At 45.6% G+C, this 10,998-nt stretch overlaps 1 protein-coding gene across 1 annotated transcript in view; it reads right to left on the bottom strand.

The window, feature by feature from the left end:
• The window catches only part of LOC147011206 (uncharacterized), a 484,760-nt gene that overhangs the window by 310,584 nt on the left and 163,178 nt on the right, over positions 1-10,998 (bottom strand). The gene's annotated exons all lie outside the window — the stretch shown is intronic.

Below are 10,998 nucleotides of genomic sequence, written 5' to 3'. Positions count from 1 at the left end.
AAAGGTGAAGGTCACAGTGAGGTCAAACATTCGATTTTTGATGGTTTGGTACAGAATCATCGTAGAAACTTCTGGTTTGCGTCGCGCCCTTCTCTGGAGACAGCTTTTATTAGACAAGGTGAGAGGTCAAGTTGACGATTTCGTAAGTACCAGTCTATGACTGCTTGTTTGTTTGTGTGTTTCTTTGTAGGCAAAATAACTCGAGAAGGGAAGAAGCTACCAATGTCAAATTGCACCACGTGATTCAGGAGGGTGATTCCTAGCGCTGATTAGATTTTGGTCAAAATCGGTCAAAGGTGAAGGTCACAGTGAGGTCAAACATTCGATTTTTGATGGTCTGGTACAGAATCATCATATAAACTTCTGGTTTGCGTCGCTCCCTTCTCGAGAGGCAGCTTTTATTAGACAAGGTCAGAGGTCAAGTTGACGATTTCGTAAGTACCAGTCTATGACTGCTTGTTTGTTTGTTTGTGAACAGTATTACGGATAAACTCCTGGACGGATTTCGACAAAACTTGGTGGGGGGGATTAGGTATGGTCCAAGGATCATACCATTAGATTTTGGACTTGGTCCAAAGTCCAATATGGCCGCTATGGTGGCCATTTTGAAAAATATTTGAATTTTTGTTTTTGCATTTCTACATGTTTTAAGTGATTTCCAACCCCCCAAAAAATTTGTTAGAGAAAAAAAAAATTTCGAAATTTTGCACTTTTTAAAAAAAAAAAATTCGATTTTATTTTTTGGGCATTTCGACATGCGCGTTGATCTCGTTTAGTATATTCAATCGTGGTTCAGTCGAGTCTGATCCGTTTTTACCTACAATGAAAAGGATATCAGGTTCACTTAAGTGACTCAGCAGTATTGGCAGCAGAGGTTTTGCACTCTACCGAGTGCTCCCCCTCTAGGTTGAGAATGCTTCCCTCTTTTGATCAAGTCCTTCAGCTCCTTGGAACTCCATGGCTTATAATTCAGTTATATTTTGATAACTTTACAAGGGATTGTCTAATTAACCCAGAACTTCATGTACTCAGAGGTAACGGGCACCATCTCATCCACCGACTCCGATCTGCACAATTGAAACACACTCACACCTCCTCGATGGTGTCTGTGCTCCAAACGCCATTCCTCCGTAACCTCCTCACACCTTTTTAGTTTCTCTTAATATGAAGGAATTAAAAGAACATTGTGGCTTAGAGTTTCCAAGCTGAGGACAAGCCATTGTTGGATACGCACGTTAGAGGAGCGTTAGAGGAATGTTAGAGGAGCATGAATCCAGCGTTCCACCATTCCGTGCGGTTTGCTGAACATACTGTTCATACATGGGCAACACGGTGTCTGACCTGCACCGATTAAAATCCCCAAAAATCATTTTGGCAGAATTCAGGTGGAGTGCGTCGGTTTATCTGGTTTATACGAGTTACCTTTCACTTTACGCAATCAAAGTACATTCAAGATGAGCCACGGGTCGGGAGAAACGGCAACAAAAATTCAAGCTTTCTGTACGTTCCTGACAATTATCAAAGAAAATTTGTGTTGGCAACAACGCAACTCAAAGAACTCATGGACACAGACGCATACACGAGATACAACACAGAAATGTTAGAAAATACAAACCCAACCACTGAGCTTGGGAGAAGTGTCGTCACTTCCCAGAGCACAATGGGTACCAGAGACGTCACAACAATGGCGCCACCTTTCTCAACAAAACCAGCGGGGCACCTCCTCAGAAAGAATTTCCTCCTCCCCATGGAAGCCAACCTTTGAGCATCGTATGTGCTTTTCACCTTTTAAATGCTGAACGTCAAACAAGGAAGCAGCACGTACCATTTTATAAAGCCTTCGTTACGACTCGGCAAGGGTTTAAACCACTGAGCTCACAGACTCGGAGCGAACGCTCGAACAATCAAGTTAAAGGGCAAGCCCATATTTATGTTCAGCTAAAATTGCCACCAATTTACAAGTCGGCCATCTTTAATCCGATCGCAAAATAAAGTGAGGTGCACGTGTACGCCATCATGCACTGTGCTTGTGGCAAGTTTGAACAAAATCGGACCATGAATGTCTGAGAAATGGTTGGGGACACATTTCAGTAACAAAATGGCCACCAGTCGGCTATCTTGGATCTGATCTTGGGAAAAAAAAGAAAAAAAAGACATGCATATGTGAGCCATCATTCGTTATCTGTGTGCCAAGTTTGAACAAGATTGGTAAATGCCTGACCTAGAAATGGTTGAGGACGTGTTCGGCATCGGTTTATTTATTGATGTTTTTTACAACTAAAATGGCCACCAGTTGGCCATCTTTGATCGCATCGTGGAACAAAATGATGTGTGTATGTATACCGTCATGTGTTGTCTTTGTGCCAAGTACGAATAAAATCAGTCCAGACATGTCAAAGATATCGTCGCGGACGCAAGTACGCGTGGACACAAAAATCGAGACCAGATCCATAAGCCCCCGTTTCGGAATAAGTCCATCGGGGGCTCATCAAAGCATTATTCTCCATGTACACAACACATCTTACTGAAGGTGTACGTCTACAACCGGCAAAACAGTACCACAGTATCCGTCAGAATCCGTTGTACTGATGTCTGAAAGGAATGGGTCCTCATTCTTCTTGTCATTCAATTCTTCATCCTCCGGAGTTATTGCTGGGGAGCTGAAGGTTTCCTCATCCGACAGAGTTGGGTACGTGTACCTGAACATGTCCTGGCGGGATACATAAAGGTTGCGGAAGAAGAGAGATAGTTCGATATCACAAGCTTGAATATTTGCCAGGGCACATGAATATTACGGGTTGGTCCTGTTTGATGTTCCCATCTGAGCACATGGCACTTTGATTTTGCCATTTTTCTCGGTGATTAACTCGAGCACAGGTAGTGATTCACCTTGCAAAATAAATAAACAGACAGAAAAAGATTGGCATAATATATACAAAACTCGGACAAACTTGTCCTCGTGTTGCTTTCGGAATGACCATCTGGGATGAGCCGGCAAGATGTAATACAGTGTACATGCAGACCAAGGTGTACCAAACAATGCTATCATGTCAGAAACTGTGGACACGTGACACATTTCGGTCGATCAAATTGGCACAATCACACACCGAGCCACCCATGTGCAGGGGAAGCCACTGAGAGTCGATGTCATCGGAAATGTCCTGACGACCCACAAACTTGAGCATGCTCACTGCTGCCGGCCCGAGCCATCCCTTTACGATCTTCCAAGCCGCTCGGGGGGAGAAGGTGGATGTGGAACGGATAAACACACACAGAGAGAAGAGGTGGCAGGAATAATCTCATCGTTTTTCTTGATTTTCAGCAAAATGTTTAAAGGTACGATTCGAGCCAAAACCTTATAATTATAAGCATTCCCACGAAGCAACAAGAACAACTTAGTCACGCAGGTATCACACACACACACACACACACACACACACACACACACACACACACACACACACACACACACACACACACACACACACACACGTAAATACTTACAAAAGCGATTATATTTGAAGTTATAACCTTAGCTTATAAGCAATTGACCGATTTCCCAACTGCCCAGATCACTCGCTGGACACCGTTTATCATCGAGGTTTCGATCCTTTCATCCCAGAACCTCTCCAAACGGCGGATCCACAACCTCGGTTGCCAGTCCACGTCAGTAGATTACTCAACATCACTACGCTCAGCAAGCCAAAAGACAAACGAAAAATGTTGCGTATTCATAATTAACTTAATTAAAGAACATCAACAACAACAAAAAATATCAAAGGATTACTTAGTAATTGAAAAATTGATAATTACTTTGATTAGTTCGTAATTAACAATATTTAAAACATCATTACTTAAGCACATCAAACATCAGAGACACAGACAAAGGAATTGCTTGGAATAGTTTCCTTTGTTCGGAATAAAATCTGGTCTCCTTCGGATATTTTAAAAGCCCATTGTGGTTGCATTCTGCAATCAACTAAATAATTCAAGTAAATCAAGAATTAGAGATGACAATGAACTCTTTATTGAAAAGTTTACAGCTCCAGTAATTTTTTATGTCAATATGGCAAATTTGAAAAACTAGTGCGGGCCTGTAGGTGCGTAAACGACGACTGGATTGGGGCATTTTTTCACCCACCCCTCACCTCCTCTCTCGCCCCCTCCTCTCTCCCCCTCTCTTGTGCCAGTACCCTCTCTCGTGGGTGAGGCATGCCAGTATGTGCAGCTTCATTCCTTCGCTCTCGAAAACAACGACTGGATTGGGGCATTTTTTCAATTATATTGGACCAAATGTATCATTAATGGCCATAACTTGGGAAACACTCAGGTCCCCAGCGTCATTTGTGACATCATATCAAACGAAGAAGAATTGTGACGCCCCCTCTCTCTCGCCCCCCTCACTCCCCCCTCCTCTCTCGCCCCTCTCTCTCGCCCCTCCTCTCTCCCCCCTCCTCTCTCGCCCCCACTCTCACCACCTCCTCTCTCCCCCTCTCTTGAATTGTGACACCCCCTCTCTCCCTCCCCTCTCTCCCCCCTCTCTCTGTAAATGTATTCACAAAAAAAGCATTGTGACGTGATTCATGATGTCAGAGCACCATGTCCTGTCATTGGTTTGGCAAATAAATGGTCATAACGTGGGCACCACTTGTCCGATTAATATCAAACCTTGAAAAGGCAGATACTCAGGTCCCCAGCGTCGATTGTGACGTCATGCCAAACAAAGAAGAAGAATTGTGACGTCCATCGTGGAAAAATAAATAAATAAAACATTAATTGTGACGTCATTCGTGATGTCATAGCACCGTGTCTTGTCATTGGGTCAGGTATGGGAGCATGTGCCAGAACAGCGCGTCGCTGCGTCCACTTTCCGCCGGTACTCCAGGGGCCTCCGTCTGGCCATCCCCCAGGCAGATGCCAGGCCCATCCCCATCTCCTTGAGATGATGGTCAACCTGCTGCAACCATGAGGCACGTGGTCGGCCCACTGGCCTCCTCCACTCATGAGACTCCCTCGCTGAGAGAATCTGGTGAGCAGGATCAGCGTCAGGAAAACGAGCCACATGTCCATACAGCCGCAGCTGACGCTCACGGACGATGCAGGTAACAAATCTCATCCGAGTCTCTCTCAGCAACCGCTCGTTGGACACAAAATCCGACCAGCGATAGCCAAGGATTCTCCGAAGAGACCTGGTACCAAAGGAATTAAGTCTCCGTCTCAGATCCTTGGTCAAAGTCCAAGTCTCGCACCCATAGAGCAAGACTGGAAGTACCAAGGACCTGAAGACTCGGACTTTCGTCCTCCCGCACAGGTACCGGCAGCGCCACACCCCATGATCCAGTGAATCCATGACTCCCCAGGCCCGACCCAGACGTCTATTGACCTCCGGCTCACAACCTGCGGAGACATGAATATCACTGCCAAGGTAAGTGAATCTATCCACGACCTCAACATCCTCACCACAAACAGACACAGACAGGACAGCAGCATCCAAGATGTCACCGAAAGCCTGGATCTTTGTTTTGACCCAAGAAATCCGTAATCCCAACGGCTCCGACTCCTCATTCAGCACCTCGAGGGCCCCCAAGAGGATGTCTAAAGTCTCCGCAAAGATGACTGCATCATCTGCAAAATCAAGGTCCGAGATCTTGACATTGCCAAACGATGCACCGCAACTTGATCTCTCCGACATCCTCCCAAAAATCCAGTCCATACAAGTGCTGAAAAGTGTGGGGGCAAGTACACACCCCTGACGAACTCCAGTAACAACTGGAAATAAGTCAGACATGGTACCACCACACTTCACAGCACTCTCAGTACCAGAGTAGAGTTCAGACATCAGATCGATCAGTTTTGGTGGCACCCCACGAAGACCAAGAATCCTCCAGAGGACATCCCGATTCACTGAATCGAACGCTTTACAGAGATCAACATAGGCTGCAAGCAGCCCCTGCCGAAACTCTCGTCTGCGTTCGGTGAGGACACGAAGTGCAAGGATACGGTCAATCGTTGACCTCTTTGGTGTAAAGCCTGACTGCTCTGGACGCTGGTGCTCAAGCAGATGGTGGCGAACCCTATCAAGAATTATCCGAGCAAAGACCTTGCCCGGCACTGAGAGCAGCGTCACCCCTCGGTAGTTGTTGCAGTCTTGGCGATCACCCTTCCCTTTCCAGAGAGGGACAACAAGGCCCCTCTTCCAGTCAGTTGGGATGATGCCTGTGTTCCAGGCAGAGCACAAAACTGCATGCAACGACGCGAGTGCAGCATTTCCACCAGCCTTGAGAAGTTCGGCATGGATGCCACAGATCCCTGGAGCTTTGCCCCGTTTCAACTGGTTCACCGCAGCCCGTGTTTCCACAAGCGATGGTGGACCACAGTTGATTCGAGGGTCAGCAACAGGGATTGTAACACCCTTGACGTCCAACTCGACAGCTGGGGGATCAGCCTGGTACAACCGCTCAAAGTAACCGGCCCAGCGGGCCTTCACTTCAGACTCCTCTGTCAAGAGCCTACCACTCTCTGCTCGAACTGTAGTGTTCCGAGGGATGGGCTTGGATGAACGTAATGCACGAATTCCCCTGTAAGCGGGACGAGAATCACCTGTCCACAGGTGATGCTCTACCCCCTCACAGATTCCTCGCACATAGGCCTCCTTGTCCACCCTCAGTGCACGTACAGTTTTACGCCTCAGCTCCCTGAACAGCTCAGCTCTGCCATTCAGCCTGGCCCTGCGACTCTGGTCAATGGTATCCAGTGTCCCTTGAGAGACAAAATTCTTCTTTGCCCTGTGGTAAGCTCCAAGGCATCCACCGGCAACATCAAGGACGGTGGTCTTGAAGGTGCTCCACAACTCTTCAGGACCCCCCAAAGCACCCAGACCCCCCAAGTGTCCACTCAGCCTGTTCGCAAACTCCTCAGCTACTCTCTCATCCCTGAGCTTGGCAACATCCAGCCTAGGCTGGGATGGTACCATTCTCCAGGATTTAAGGTGCAGCTTTAGAGTTGCTACAACAAGCCTGTGGTCAGTATTGAGGAACTGAGCACTCCGGTAGACCCTGCAGTTCTGGATCATCCTCCAACGACCGTCAATGAGGACATGGTCAATCTCCTTTGCCACACCGCCAGCGTTGGAATACCAAGTCCAGCGATGAGCTTGCGGGCGCTGAAACCATGAACCAGCCACCCTAAGTCCATGACTTCTTGCAAAGTCAAGGAACTTAGTGCTATTCTGGTTCATAGTTCCTGACCCATGGGGACCAACACACACCTCATAACCATCCCTATCAGTTCCAGTCGATGCATTGAAATCCCCCAAGACTAGAAGTGTATCTCGTCTGGGGCACTGATCAACCACAGACTCGAGTGTGGCGTAGAATGTGTCCTTCACGGTAAGATCACTCGCCTCAGTCGGAGCATAAATAGAGACCAGGGAAATGACACCTAAGGAGTGACGAATCCTTAATCTCATAATACGCTCGTTGACCGGTGTTACCTCAATTATCATTGGGGTCAGCTTATTGGACACAGCTACAGCAACTCCTTGGGTATGGTAACCATCAGAGCGACCAGACCAATAGTAGGTGTAACCACCCACCATTATCTCGCCGCAATCCGGTCTCCGAACCTCAGAGAGAGCTGCAATCCCGATGTCCAAACGCTTGAGCTCAGATGATAACAGAGACAGGTGATCATCCTCTCTTAGGGATAGGACATTCCAGGCACCCACCCGAAGGGACCGCCTCAGGTTAACCCAAGGAGACCGCCGTCTGGTGGACGACACCTCAGCACCACTCCGACACACTCTCCCGCAATCTGACCCAGGGATGTTACCCCGTGGTTTCCCTCCTATCAAAGATTGGGGGTCCCGAAGTCTTTGCCCCAATCCCATCATCCGGTGAGCTGCCCTGCGAAGGGAAGCTGCACAGGAGGTACTCCCACGGAGTGGGTTTTCATTGTCATTGGTCAACAGATAAATGGCCGTAACTTGGGAACCGCTCGTCCGATTGACATCAAACCTCGAAAAGGCACATCCGTGGGTCCCCAACAATATTCCTGGCAAATTCCAATCAGATCGGACCAGCGGTCGTCGAGAAACGGCGGTCGCATACAGACAGACAGACACACACACACAGAGATTGCTGGAATTATAGATAGATAAGACGTGGCAGAGGCGCTCTTTACAGTTGCCAAGCAACCAGTTCAAATGCAAGCTCCATTGTCTTGGATCACGTGACCTGCAGCGAGCAGATGAAGTCTGCACCGGCTGACTTTTATTCAGGGAATTTTTCTGACCATTTCATGATTATTTTTTTCCCTGCCAAATCGGCTTAGAGTTGCATCAGTATGCAAAATTTCAGCTTTTTACCCACTTCAAAGGTACCAAACATTTATAACAGTGAGTAAGTCATTGGTTAGAAAGTATATGTGACAATACATATATATATATATATATATACACATATATATATATATATATATATATATATACACATATATATATATATATATATATATATATATATATACATATATATACATACATATATATATCTTAGGTCACTCAGTGGAGCACATACCTCTGCCACGTAATACCGGATCCACAAGAACATATTGGGCCCAATACATTTTTGAGATATCATGCTATACAGTACTATATCGTTTTTGGCCCTATCTCTCAATGGTGAAGAATCATTTTAAAATTAAATAATTATCGTATCCAGATCCAGATCTGGATCTTCACCAAAATCGAATCAATTCGTCCTTGTCGCACACCCAACAAACCTGTCCAAGTTTCAACCGAATCCGTCCACTACTTGAGATATCGTGCTACATATCGTGTTTGGCCCGATCTCTCAATGGTGAAGAATCACTTTTTAAATTCTACTCGTCGGATCCGGATCCGGATCTTCACCAAAATTTAATCAGTTCTTCCTGGTCACACACCCAACCTGCCCACCAAATTTCATCCGAATCCATCTGTCCTGCACACAAACAAACAAACAAACAAGATGTCGTACAGAGCACGATAGTTGCAAAATCCAGCTCCCCCCCCCCTCTCCAAAGGTTGCCAAGGATAAATAAAATTGTACACTTCATCAAGATTAACATTGACAATCTTAATCAGAGCTCAGGTCAATTGGACAAAAATTTATTATTTTTCAGATTGAAATTGATTTTAGATGTTTGACCTTGAGTTGACCTTTGACCTCAAAAATAGTTGCTTTCCCAATTCAGTGACGCACGATGCAAATCCTGTTCAACTTTCAAGTTAATAAGATATAAATTGACGATTTTTCATTTGAAAATTGATGATTTTAGAAGTTTGACCTTTCACCTTTTGAGCACAAAAATAGTTGGTTTCCCAAATCAGTGACGTAACATGTAAGTGTGTGTGTGTGTGTGTGTGTGTGTGTGTGTGTGTGTGTGTGTGTGTGTGTGTGTGTGTGTGTGTGTGTGTCAGTATCATGTTGAATGTTATCTTCATAATTCGGGTTTCAGAAGATCGAACGGACAAGAAGGATCCACCTTCGTTTTGGTGAAGGATCGTGATTCATGGGCCAAGTTGTGAAGTTTCTGTGTTTGTCTCTGTGTCTGTGTCTGCCTGTGTGTCTGTGAAGCCTTTTCTTTGATTTTTTTCTTTAATACAATTCCATACCCATAGACCAATCTCCACCAAAACTTGCATATGCGTGGGAGTGGGGGGGGGGGGGGTACCCGGGGTCAGGTTACGGGCATAAATAAATAATTATCCCCCGTCCTTGCAAGGACATTTTTTTTGTATGTGGGGGTCTACATCTGGAAATCACAGAAAACAAAACAGCATGAAACTGTTCGACAACACGAGACACAGAAACAGTCCTCAAACAAGGGAATGAGGCCATTTGGCCTAACATTGATGTGGCGCACTCCCGCGTTACCTTTTGCAACACCTTGAAATGGTTTGCTCATGTCGAAATAACCCGACCTTGATCTGGTGACCCAACATGTATATAATATATAAAACGGTCGCATTTTAGCAGAATGTAAACATGGATTGTACTCTCCTTTAAAACGGCCATCAAGCCATCACACCTGCCCTCACTTGAACTGTAAAAGATACTTTGATACAAAAATGCAAAAACGAGTCGATACCATGGTGACCGCAAGTCAAAGCAATCAGTCTACCAGCGAGCTAAGATTGAGGAAATGTTTTGATAAAACAACGCAGGCATGATGGGAAGCCGCATTTTTCTCGTACAGATGAGCCGTGATGGATGGCACAGAGCAAAAGCAAAACAAAGACTATAACATGTAATCGAATGACATTTGCTTCCACAAGAAAGCCGTCCTTGATGCGTGCTGCTCCTGAACAAGTTAGTGAAACTGAAGACTGATGCAGGCTTACAATGCTCGTCACTCCTGTGTCTGTCATATCGAAAATGATTGTGATTTTCCTTCCCGTGTCACCACGGATATGACGTTCCAGCCAGAAAGCAGTCAATCGCTTCTTCTCAATCAGGGTCTTGGTGTCTCTCATCCACAACCGTGCACGGAACCACACTAGGAGAGGACAACAAATAAAAATGTAGGTCCATTAGGAGGTCCATCAAGGGAGGTATTGTAACCAACCAATTCATCAAGGAGTACGTAAACTAATCGATGCTCGCAATGATGAACTCGAATTTAAAATATTTTACACTTCTTTATGTTTACTCTTGTGACATTACAGGTCTGATAAAAGTATAGTTACCGTTTAGATTTGTGGCAACAGACCACTTTAAACACATTACGCAGCCAGGAGAACTTTCCAGCATAAATTATCTATTTTGATTTTGTAGGTATTCAAAAGGTGAGCAGAACTTTCTCAGTGATTGTTAGATCAGTGTACCTGTGCACTTGGCTCCACAACTTGACATTCAGCCAGCTCGGATTCACTCGTTGTGCTTAACCGTATTATATTACACGAGGACATTTGAGGCCCGCGAGGAGGAGTGATGCAAGCGACATTTTTTAATGATA

This window comes from Eptatretus burgeri, chromosome 16 (genome assembly GCF_056783735.1).
Source record: "Eptatretus burgeri isolate ZD-2024b chromosome 16, Ebu_testis_v1, whole genome shotgun sequence".
Taxonomy (NCBI): Eukaryota; Metazoa; Chordata; class Myxini; order Myxiniformes; family Myxinidae; genus Eptatretus; species Eptatretus burgeri.
Note: the sequence above shows the minus strand (reverse complement) of the source record. Positions and strands in the feature narration are given on the sequence as shown.